Here is a 13,093-nt window from a genome sequence, read left to right on the forward strand (position 1 = left end):
GTAAAATGGCCGCCAGATCAGTTCTATTTATAAGGTAGGGGGAATGTCTAATTGTCCATGTACTGAAATGGCTCAATTGGCTGTCCTGTACCCCACGATGGATGTGTCATCATGAGTCAAAGTTTTTCACACTGTAAACACATATGTCCGCTGGGGGAACAGCGGCAATAGTCCGCCGATCGGGCGAAACGCAAACACGCCACATTCGCCGCAAACTGACCGCCGGGTGGATAGTTCGGCCATCCCTATACCCCACAACTGTTACACCTAATAATATCTCACAGCTGTCACTCCTAATAATATCCCACAACATTCACATCTAATATTATCTCACGACTGTCACACCTAATAATATCTCACAGCTGTCACTCCTAATAATATCCCACAACTATCACATCTAATATTATCTCACAACTGTCACAACTAATAATATCCCAGAACTGTCACATCTAATAATATCTCACAATTGTCACAGCTAATAATATTTTACAACTGTCACTCCTAATAGTTCCCCTCAACTGTCAGACCTAATATCTCACAATTGTCACTCGTAATAATACCCCCAACTGTAACTTTCTAATAATATCTCACAGTTGTCACACCTACTAATGTCTCTGTATATAATCTGTCACCAATTAGTAGAGGTGTTCCTGTTTGGTCACATTAGATCAGGTACCATTTATCTAGGAGACACCTCTAGAAGCTCAAAATGTTCTTTTGGGATGTATTTTCAGCAATAACATGGAAAACACAAAGAGGCAACCACATAGACACCTTTTGTTTCTTTCTATATATCTTTTTCATGTAGTGCAGAGGACACATTATAAGGACATCCTGAATTTCTCGATTCCGCCATTGGATGTTTAATTATTATTCTGCTGATTTCAGTGCTGCTATTTCCTGTAATAATTAAATTCCATGTGTAGCACTGACCCCCCAAAGGAGCTGCTGGTTTTATTGGGCTTACCATTACCACTTTGTTTGCTTCTCTGTCTAGGGATTCCCATGGTAGATGGCCCAAAGAATGTGGAAATTGACACTGAATCTTCTTTTGGGTTATTTATTCAGAACATAAACAGATTATTTCAATAAAGGGTAGAGGGTTAGGAATGAGTTCAGGTACTTAGATTGCAAAAATAATGGAAGAGCTTATAGAAAATACAGAGAATAAAGACCGTTTCACAACTGGATTTAACAACCCCCGGATAGACCTCTCTCACTAGGCCTAGCAGCCGGCAGGGTGTTCAACAAAATCTCTGCCACAGACTTGTGATGTACACTTGAGCGTTACTGAGGGACGTAGATACATTTAAAGAACTAACATACGGTACCAGGTTCTCTCAGCCGATCCGGCGATACCGTATGAATGTTGATCCAGGTCGCGTCCTTCAACTAAGCCTCCAGGCTCCTTCAGAGAAGCCAGCCTTGCTTATGGCCTTCTCCTGGGGTTCTTCAGTTGCTGGGCCTCTCTCTTCAGATGAGACGACACCGGACCGACCCTTGGATCAGTAGGCCCCGAAATCCAGTCAGGCCTGTCCCTGCAGTTGTGTCGCCTCGGGCCAGCCGTCCCTGAGACTTGGGATGCATGGTTCCGCACCCCAGGTCAGGAGGGCCATGGGGCTGGGTCAGGAGGACCACCAGAACCGAACAGACAGAAAATAAAATATGCAACCCCGATCCACGTGGCGTCGGTACCTTAAATACCACCTCCCAGAATGCACAGCAGGAAACCCTCCCACTGGGCTGGTTTCCGAGAAAACAATGGCATTCAATACATCCCGCTAGACTGCATTTCTGCTCTTGCCGGCGGTGACAGCGACACCTGCGGTCAAGGAGAACCCAGTGCAACCCAGCTGGACTGGTACTGAAACCAGAAATTTAGAGAAATAGTCCTGTGGTTTCAGGCAAATTAACTTTTCAAAAAAAAAATAGCATCTGCTTGTCAGGAGCCAGCGCTACACACGTCTATTGGCGTGCGCACAGGGAGTCTCGAGTGTGCCTGGGCACACCCTATTCACCCATTGTGGAGCAGATTCCCCCTGTTTAGACCCCTGATATTTCACATAAAAAACCTCTAATGGGGCTCCCAATTTTTTTTACATTTTTTTTAATTGTAAAAAATAATACAAAATAAAAAAATAAAAATAAAAACTACTGACATCATCCACTGCCTTACTGACACCAATCTCTACCCTACTGACGCCATCCATTGCACTACTGACACTGTCAGTATATATACACATGCACACACATACAGTAAGTGTCTGAGCTTTGGGGTGCACACCTATATGTCATTTATGTCAGAGATTTACAGCCCCTCCGGTACCTCGTCTGACAACTTTATTCCACAACACATACATATTCACCTAGAAAATAAAGAAAGTTTATGTACACCAATTGTTTACAATCAAAAAATCTTCAGTGGCTCCAAAAATTACCCCATACATGGAGAGGCGCATTGGCACACTGGCAAGCATTTCTTAAATTAAGACCAGAAAATCTCTAAAATCAAAAACAATATAAACAGAAAATAACGTGATTTCTTACTTTTCTCCAGAAGATGGGATCACTTATTTTGGGAAATTGTTTGGGAACATAATCTGGGCTTTGAATGGTGGCGATTGTTTTTAATGCAGGTGGTGCATTGATAAAAGAAATCCAGCTTTGTAAAATAAGATCGGTTGGAATTTCTCTTCTCTCATTAAAGAAGATCTCGCCATCATCTGGGTCGGTGTAATGAACGTTTCTCACATACTTGTGCAGCTTTTCATGGAAAACAGAAGAACAAACATTACCATTAGAATTAGAAATGGGCCGAACACCATCCAAAGCAGAACTCCCGAACAGGGAAAAAGTTCTAACCTGAACGGCGAACCCCAATGAAGTCTATGGGAGCAGAACAGAAAAAAAAATCAAACGTGCCCATTTTGGAGGCGTATATGCAAGTATTTGGTCATAAAAGTGGTATGGAGGCCCGGGTACTGCCATGGGGGACATGTATCAATGCAAAAGAAAAAAAAACTTTTTTAAACAATCATTTTTTTTTTCAGGAGTAGAGATTTTAATGATGCTTAACCACTTGACCACTGGGCACTTAAACCCTCTTAATAACCAGACCAATTTTCAGCTTTCTTTGCTTTCACATTTTGAATGACAATTACTCAGTCATGCAACACTGGACCTATATGAAATTTTTGTCCTTTTTTTTTCACACAAATAGAGCTTTCTTTTGGTGGTATTTAATCACCGTTGTGTTTTTTTTTTTGTGCTATAAAAGAAAAAAGACTGAAAATTCTGTAAAAATAAATAAAATGTCTTTGTTTCTGTCATAAAATTTAGCAAATTTGTAATTGTTCTTCATAAATTTTGGCCAAAATTTTATACTACTACATATCTTTGGTAAAAATAAGTACAAATTGGTGTATATAGGTAGGTAGGTTATTTCTCACACACAGTATATGCACAAAACAAATTACACCCTAAAACACATTCTTCTATTACTCCTGAGTACAGCGATACAGTATGTGTGAGACTTTTACACAGCCTGACCACATACAGAGGACCAACACACAGGGAGCACCTTCAGGCGTTCTGGAGCACCCAGGACAATTCTGACATTTCTCTCCTACATGTAAAAATCCTAATTTATTTGCTAGAAAATTACAAAGAACCCCAAAACATTATATATGTTTTTTTAGCAAAGACCCTAGAGAATACAATGGTGGTCGTTGCAACTTGTTATCTTGCACTGTACTTGCGCAACAATTTTTCTTACTAGTTAAAAAAAAAAAAAAACAGCTTTGTGTTTTAAAAAAACAAAACAGTAAAGTTAGCCCAATGTTTTTGCATAATGAATTGAAAGATGAAGTTACACCGAGTAAATAGATACCTAACATGTCAATCTTAAAAATTGCACACACTCGTGGAATGGCGCCAAACTTCGCTACTTAAAAATCCCCATAGGCGACATTTTACATTTTTTTTACTGGTTACATTTTTTGAGTTACAGAGGAGGTCTAGGGCCAAAATGGTTGCTCTCACTCTAAAGCCGCGTACACACATAGCAGTCTGTCCGACGTACTTAGTCTGGCGGACTTCCCGCCAGACTGTACGTTGGACTTTCCGAATGGGCTACTTGCCCACACACGGCACTTTTTCAGCGGACTAATACGGCGTACTAAGTCCGCCGCACTATCCGCCCTACTTTTGAAATGAACGGACTCGCCCACACACGCGGAGGAAAGTCCACTTATTTCGAGCGCGTCTCCAGGTAGACGGGGCCCGCAAAGGAGACGTCGCTGGCCCCGCCACCTGGTATGGACTTAAAGGGGAACCCCAACGCCGAAAAAATTCGGCGTGGGGGTTCCCCCAGGTCCACATCAGACCCTTGTCCGAGCACGCTACCCGGCCGGCCAGGAAAGGGGGGGATGAGCGAGCGCCCCCCCCTCCTTAGCTGTACCAGGCCGCGTGCCCTCAACATGGGGGGTGCCTTGGGGAAGGGGGGGCCGCGCAGCACCCCCCACCCCAAAGCTCCTTGTCCCCATGTTGATGAGGACAAGGGCCTCTTCCCGACAACCCTGGCCGTTGGTTGTCGGGGTCTGCGGGCGGGGGGCTTATCGGAATCCGGGAGCCCCCTTTAATAAGGGGGCCCCGGATACCGGCCCCCTACCCTATGTGAATGAGTATGGGGTACAATATACCCCTACCCATTCACCTGTAAAATAAAGTACAAAAAAAACACAACACACAAGATAAAATAGTTTATTGCACAGCTCCGGGGGTCTTCCGTCTTCGGGGGTCTTCTCGCCGGACTCCTTCGCTATCTTCTTCTAGCTCTTTTACTAGCAGAGGAGCCCGGCTTTCTTCCTCGCCGCCGGCCTCTTCTTCCGACTTTGGGGGTCTTGTCCCCCTCTTCGGTTCTTCTGCCCAGCCACCGCGCCTTCTTCTAGCTCTTTTACAGGTGGTGGCCCGGTCTTCTGTCGCCGCCGCCTTCCGTTCTTCTGTTCTTCTCTTCTTCTTCTTCTTCTTCTTCAGATGTTGCCTCGCCGAGTCCTCCACTCACAATGACAGGGACCGGGCACACGGCGACTTATATAGGGACAAGGGGCGGGGTCTTCGGTGGATGTCACATGGGTTGATGTCACATGGTGACCCCGCCCCCTTACGATGTCACAGTCCCGGAGGATGCTGGGACTGTCGCCATGTGACATCAACCCATGTGACATCCACCGAAGACCCCGCCCCTTGTCCCTATATAAGTCGCCGCGTGCCCGGTCCCCGTCATTGTGAGCGGAGGACTCGGCAAGGCAACATCTTCTGAAGAAGAAGAAAAGAAGAACAGAAGAACAGAAGGCTTCGGCGGCGGCAGAAGAACCGAAGAGGGGGACAAGACCCCCGAAGTCGGAAGAAGAGGTCAGCGGCAAGGAAGAAAGCCGGGCTCCTCCGCTAGTAAAAGAGCTACAAGAAGATAGCGGAGGAGTCCGGCGAGAAGACCCCCGAAGACGGAAGTCCCCCGGAGCTGTGCAATAAACTATTTTATCTTGTGTGTTGTGTTTTTTTTGTACTTTATTTTACAGGTGAATGGGTAGGGGTACATTGTACCCCATACTCATTCACATAGGGTGGGGGCCGGTATCCGGGGCCCCCTTATTAAAGGGGGCTCCCGGATTCCGATAAGCCCCCCGCCCGCAGACCCCGACAACCAAAGGCCAGGGTTGTCGGGAAGAGGCCCTTGTCCTCATCAACATGGGGACAAGGTGCTTTGGGGTGGGGGGGCTGCGCGGCCTCCCCTTCCCCAAGGCATCCCCCCATGTTGAGGGCATGCGGCCTGGTATGGCTCAGAAGGGGGGGGGCGCTCGCTCGTCCCCCCCTTTCCTGGCCGGCCGGGTAGCGTGCTCAGACAAGGGTCTGATGTGGACCTGGGGGGACCCCCACGCCAATTTTTTTTCAGCGTTGGGGTTCCCCTTTAAGTCCATACCAGGCGGCGGGGCTGGCGACGTCTCCTTTGCGGCCCCGCCTACCTGGAGACCCGTTCGAAATGAGCGGACTTTTCTCCGGGCGGGAAAAGTCCGCTCATTTCAAAAGTACGGCGGACTGGCATACACACGGCCGGATTGTCCGCTAAAATGCGAGTTCGGCGGGAAGATTGGAGTGTAAAACTACATTCTAAGTCCGCCGTACTTTCGGGTCAAAAAAGTATGCTGGAGGCTACATACGGGGGGATTGTTTGGCGGACTTCAGTTTGCCGGACTTTTCCACCCGCTTGTTTGATCGTGTGTACGCGGCATAACGTTTGCAGCGATACCTCACATGTGTGCTTTGAACACCGTTTTTATATATGTGAGCGGGACTTATGTATGAATTCGCTTCTGCCTGCAAGCACATGGGGACAGGGGCGGTTAAAAAAAAAATGTTATTGTTCATTTTGCTTTATTTATTTTAGTTTATCACTTTTTCCCCACTTTCACTTGCCACATCACCTGTCACACGTTGCAGATTGTCACTTGTCATGTCACCTGCCACACATTGCAGATTGTCACTTGCCACACATTGCGGATTGTCACTTGTCACGTCACCTGCCACACATTGCGGATTGTCACTTGCCACACATTGCAGATTGTCACTTGACACACGTTGCTGATTGTCACTTGCCATGTCACCTGCCACATGTTGCAGATTGTTACTTGCCATATCACCTGCCACATGTTGCAGATTGTCACTTGCCACATCACCTGCCACACGTTGCAGATCGTGACTTGCCACATCATCTGCCACATGTTGTGGATTGTCACTTGCCAGGTCCCCTGCCATGCCACCTGCCACACGTTGCGAATTGTCACTTGTCTGCTACAATTGTCACTTGCCTGTTAAGGTGAAGATTGTCAGTTGCTGTGTCCCGGAGTAAAGTCAGGCATCAGAGAGATCATGTGATCTCTTTGCTGCCTGCAGCTGCACATTGAGGGCGAAACTTCAGTGATGCAGGGCAGGCGGTGAGAGATGATGTCATCTCTCTGTTCACCGCCCACTGGCCCTCTGATTGGCCAACCCGCCTGCTCACCTGCCAACTGTCCTGTTTGCCAGCTCACCATCTGACTGGGCTGGCCCACCCGCCGGCCCATCACTAATTTGTCGGGGGGAGGCAATTGCCCCATTGCCCTCTCCCTGGATCCGTCCCCATCTGGGGGGCAGCTACAGAACAGAAGATGTTTCACCTTAATGCATTGAATGCATTAAAGTGGATGTAAACCCCCCAACATTGTTTTCCATTAAGGCTTGTACCTGGTACAGCATATGATTTCATGTGATCTGTGCCCAGTCTTACAACGAAGAGTTAATCTAGCTCTGAGCAATCCTCTTATCTTCTTTCAGTGAGATAAAAATGACAGACAGAGACATATCAGTCTGTTCTTCTCCCTTGCTGTGAGTGACAGCTCATTTCCTTATCTCATGCACTAGTATGAGAGAGACATTCAGTGTACTTTCCAAGCATCATCATCTTCCTCTCTTAGCCTCTCAGAGCTATTACTATGTTGTGTAGCAGATGAATGGGAGTTAGAGGAGGCCATGAGTGTGATGCTGTCTGGACAAAGGGGAGTGTAGAGCTGGGCGGGGGAGTCTATTGATGTCATGACTCCACCCACTTAGCTCCGGAGCATAGACCCGCCCATGGATTTCAGAGATTTGCTGGGATTGGTGTGCAGAAGGGGGTGATTTTTAACCACTTCAGCCCTGGAAGATTCGGCTGCTGAATGACCAGGCCGTTTTTTTGCGATTTGACACTGCGCCACTTTAACTGACAATTGCGTGGTTGTGTGACGCTGCACCCAAAAAAAATGTCCCCATAAATAGAGCTTCCTTTTTGTGATATTCGATTGCCTCTGCAGTTTTTAATTTTTTTGCGCTATAAACAAAAAAAGTTATAAAAAGCTATAAAAATGCATTGATTACCATGTAAATGTCACGGGCAGGGAAGGAGTTAACACTAGTTGACGATCAAGGGGTTAACTGCGTTCCCTGCTACGTGTTTCTAACTGAAGGGGAAGTGGTCTGACTAGAGGAAGGGACAGATCGTGGTTCCTAGCTATTAGGAACTCACGATCTGCCACTCCTCACAGAGCAGAACAGGGCTTTGTGTGTTTACACGCATACTTCCGTGTTCTGCCGTTCGTGCCCACGATTGCTCACGGCCGGCGGTCATCGCGACTGACGGCCACGAGCATCGGCACCCCTAGTGGTGCGTCCGTGCCTGCTATCCTGATCCCACAAGCCGATGTTTAGCTACGACGGATAGCAGGATAGTTGCCGACCTGCCACAGTAATATGGCGGGATGCATATATATATATATATATGAAAGGTGGCAATAGCTGAGAGTCATGAGTGGTGATGAGCCGATGTGATGTCTCCATTACCAATGCTAGTTTTACAAGACCAAGCGCTTCCGGTTCATACTTGATTCCGAGCATGTGTGTTTGTACTTTGGACTTTTTTTTACACACGATCGGAAAATCTGACAACAGACATGTGTTGATGGAAAATTTGAGAGCATGCTAGCCAACACTTGTTGGTGGAAAGTCCGACAAAAAAATGTCTGATGGAGTATACACACGGTCGGACTTACCGCCAACAAGCTAACATCCAACATTTCCCGTCAGAAAATCCAATTGTGTGTACGGGGCATAATAAATTATAAGGAGTTAGCTATTGGTTGTCTATACAGCACTTTTTTTTTGGGGTATTTTGGTATATCATAGTTAAGCCTCATAAGCCTAGTACACATGATCAGACTTTGTACAAACTTTCCAGTGGATTTCTGTACAAAGGGCATTGCCGGTGAACTTGTTCAGCATACACACAATCTGACTTTTTCAGCCAACTTCATGTGGTTTTTCTGCTCTTTGCCGCCAACTTCTGTATTGTTGTCTGATCTTTTGTATTGGTTCTGAGCATGTCTGTTTGTAAAGTCCGATGGATTTCTGTACACACGATCGGACTTTGCTCCATCGGACTTATGTTGTTGAAAGGTTTGTCCTTTCGCACAGCCAACAAAAGTCAGATGAAAACCGAAAAAGTTTGTCCGATGGAGCGTACACACGGTCAGATGTTGCCTTAAAAGAGCTAATTTACATGTGTTACAACTTACTCTGTGCCGGAATCCATTTTGTTCGGATTTATTTTTCTTCATGAACATTCTATGTAGAGCATGGGCCAGAACATATACAGCCCTGTATATAAAGGAGGGGTGAGTTGTATGAGAAGAGAATAAGGTTGAAACATCCATTACGCCTGTACAAGGGTTTACATAAAGTTGATTGTTTTCTCGATAATAGAGATTTTTTTGTGGGTTTGGGGAAAGGCATTTAAACCGTAAAACCCAAATATCTTCCAGTAGGGGGTCAGTTAAGCAGTTGTAGAAGGTGACACCTGTGCTATAAACATCCAGGTTTTTTTTTTGTTCTCGTGGCCACACAAATATGAAGCTGTGGTTAAGTGATGTATACTTCAAATAATATAAATCAGTTAACTTAATCCATGATGGTGGGAAAATAAATGTGATATTTTCTGCACCAGAGTATAAACGAAAAACAAAATTATAAAAGTGAGTTATGGAAGTTCCGCACACTATGACGACCTTAGCTTTTGATCCGGTAATTAATCCTGATGTGTGAAAATTATTAATGGTATCTCGTTTGAGTTGAATGATATAATCGGTGCAGATCCCGTGTTCTCTCATCATCTTGCTCAGTTCTTGGGACTCCTCATCACCGCTGCCATCCTCTGGTGTTATTATTCCAACCCAGTTCCACCCAAAATGCTGCAAAAATTTTATAACAGCTGCAAAACGGACCCGATCTGCTGGTGTCATATGGAATAAAGTTGGGTACCTGTTTCCATCCTTCGGACCAGTGTTAGTGACTCGGTAATTGACCTGGAAAAGATGTTGGGAAATATTTTAATGTGATGTTATTTATTATTGATACTTATATAGTGCTATCAATTTATGCATCACTTCACATATATACAGTATATTGTACATTTCCATCAGTCCCTCACCCTCAACAGGCTTACAATCTAAGGTCCCTAACTCACATTTATACATTATCACACAAAAGTGACTACACCTCTCACATTTTTGTAAATATTTTGACGAAACGCGCAGGGCGGAGCGTCGCGCTTTGTGTTTACATCTTGTTTGTGCACCGGCCGGCACATCAGACATAAGGCTTATGTTGACGCTAACATTGTAAGTGCAATACTTTCTATTTAAAAGTTTTAATAAATGGAAAAGGTTTTACACTATTTGGAGCCTTTATTTTTTATGTACCACGTCCATCCATCTACCTGACTGAGCCTATGAGAAGTGGCTTGAGGATAACTGAACGTGCTTACTGTGTAATGGAACCGAGCTGTGTTTAAACTACAAATGTTTTCCTTGATCCTCTGTAACGGGGGAACATGGTTATCTGGTAAAAAGTGATTTCTTCTATCTGGTGGTGCATTCATCAGATGATTTGACAGCATTTGGAGACGCCATTGTTCACATTGATGGACTATATCATTATTTGAGCACTGGTGGACTTTTTCTCTGATTTTGTATTTATGCAATTACTAACCACTGATTGCTTATAGGTTTAGCACTATTTTTCTTCTGATTTATGCCTACTGTGTTTATGTTATACAGGAGAATTACAGCTTGTATTATATTTTGTAATTTTGTGTTTTTATCCTCTTACCGCAGTTTCTTTACCCTTTTCTTTATATTTATTCATGTGACAACACTGAAGAAATAACACTTTGCTACAATGTAAAGTAGGAGTGTACAGCTTGTATAATGCCGTGTACACACGATCAGACCATCCAGCGGACTTAGTCCGGTGGACCAGAGTCTGCCGGATAATTTGACCGTGTGTAGGCTCCGGCTGACTTTTGCTTCCCAAAAGTCCAGCGGACTTTGAAAGAAGTCTTGACTCAAAATTGTCTGCCGGACACTGCTTTCAGGCGGAAAAATCCGCTCGTCTGTGTGTTAGTCCGCCGTACTTTCCAAAAGAATGGACTAGCCCACACACGGACTAAAATCCATTAATGTTGAACGTGATTTCAGGTACGACGGGACTTGAGAAGGAAGTCAATGTCGCTGCTTTCATCGGCGAGATTGACACATTGCAAGTCCCGTCGCCTGGTATGGGTTGTAAGGGTAACCCCTACACCGAAAACCGGTGTGGGGGTCCCTCCAAAGTCCATACTAGACCCTAATCCATGCAGCTGGCCAGTCAGGAAAGGGCCCCCCCCACCCCAAAGCACCTTGTCCCCATGTTGATGATGACAAGGACCTCTTCCCGACAATCCTGGCTGTTGGGGTCTGAGGGTGGGGGGGCTTATCGGAATCCGGGAGCCCCCTTCAATAAGGGGGCCCCCAAATCCTGGCACCCAACCCTATGTGAATGAGGATGGGGTACATCATACTCCTACCCATTCACCGGGGGGAAAAAGTGTCAAAAATAAAAACACACAACACAGGTTTTTAAAGTAGTTTATTATGCAGCTCCAGGTCTTCTTCCGACTTCGGGGGTCTTTTTCCTTCATCATCGTTGCCCCCCAGGGGTCTTCTTCTGACTTCTGGGGTCTTCTTCGGACTTCTCCGAGCTTTCCGGCCTCTTCTCCCACTATTCAGTTCTTCTGCTGTGCTCCTCTGCTATCTTCTTCCAGCTCTTTTACTACCGTTGACCCGGTCTTCTCGTTCGTCGCCGCTTTCTTATTCTTCTTCTTTTTCTTCCTTCTTCTCTTCTTCCGACGTTGACACGACGCTCTCTCTCCCGCTGTAATGCCGGGGACATGTTGTGCGGTGACTTATATAGAAATAAGGAGCGGGGTCACCGGGTGATGTCACATGGTGACTCCGCTCCGTATGATGTAACAGTCCCGGGATGCTGGGACTGTGACATAATAAGAAGCGGGGTCACCATGCTTCATCACCCGGTGACCACACCCCTTATGCCTATATAAGTCACCGCACAACGTGAAGAGAGCATTGTGTCAGAAGAAGAAGAACTCCGCTAGTAAAAGAGCAGAAGATAGCAGAGAAGACCCCTGAATTCGTACGAAGACCCCTGGAGCTGCCTAATAAACTACTTTAAAAACCTGCATTGTGTTTTTTTATTGACACTTTCCCCCCAGGTGAATGGGTAGGGGTATGATTTACCCCATACTCATTCACATAGGGTGGGGGGCCAGGATCTGGGGGCCCCCTTATTAAGCCCCCCGCCCATAGACCCCGACAAACAACAGCCAGGGTTGTCAGGGAGAGGCCATTGTCCTCATCAAAATGGGGACAAGTTGCTTTGGTGTGGGGGGCCATAGGGCCCCCCTTCCCCAAAGCACCCACCCATGTTGAGGGCACTCGGCCTGATACAGTTCAGGAGGGCTGGACTGGCCGGGCTACATGCTTGGATAAGGGTCTGGTATGGACTTTGGGGGGACCCCCACGCCATTTTTTGGCGTAGGGGTTACCCTTAAAACTCATAACAGGTGACGGGGCTCGCAAGGTATCAATCTCACCGATGAAAGCGGCGACATTGACTTCCTTCTCTAGTCCCGTCTTACCTGAAGCCACGTTCAAAATGATAGTCCAATCGTGTGTATGGGGCATAACAGTGTAAATTTGGTGTCCCCTCAAAATAACTCAACACACAGCCATTAATATCTAAACTGCCGGCAACAAAAGTGAGTACACCCCTAAGTGAAAATGTCCAAATTGGTCTCAATTAGCTATTTTCCCTCCCCCTTGTCATGTGACTCATTAGTGTTACAAGGTCTCAGGTTTGAATGGGGAGCAGGTGTGTTAAATTTCGGGATATCACTCTCACTCTCTCATACTGGTCACTGGAAGTTCAACATGGCACCGCATGGCAAAGAACTTTCTGAGGATATGAAAAAAAAGAATTGTTGCTCTACATAAAGATGGCTTAGGCTATAAGAAGATTGCCAAGACCCTGAAACTGAGCTGCAGCACAGTGGCCAAGACCATACAGCGGTTTAATAGGACAGGTTCCACTCAGAACAGGCCTCACCATGGTCCACCAAAGAAGTTGAGTGCCC

At 45.9% G+C, this 13,093-nt stretch overlaps 1 pseudogene across 1 annotated transcript in view; it reads right to left on the bottom strand.

Moving 5' to 3' along the window:
- Window positions 1–13,093, bottom strand: part of LOC143986463 (vomeronasal type-2 receptor 26-like) — a 74,581-nt pseudogene that overhangs the window by 21,656 nt on the left and 39,832 nt on the right. The window contains exons 3-4 of the transcript XR_013276530.1: window positions 9,141–9,926; window positions 2,536–2,763 (exon numbers count right to left, since the gene is read on the bottom strand). The product of XR_013276530.1 is annotated as a vomeronasal type-2 receptor 26-like (transcript). The remainder of the gene's footprint in view (window positions 1–2,535; window positions 2,764–9,140; window positions 9,927–13,093) is intronic.

The sequence above is a fragment of the Lithobates pipiens genome, unplaced genomic scaffold (assembly GCF_037356315.1).
Source record: "Lithobates pipiens isolate NorthernLeopardFrog02 unplaced genomic scaffold, aLitPip1_a1.2 Scaffold_160, whole genome shotgun sequence".
Taxonomy (NCBI): domain Eukaryota; kingdom Metazoa; phylum Chordata; class Amphibia; order Anura; family Ranidae; genus Lithobates; species Lithobates pipiens.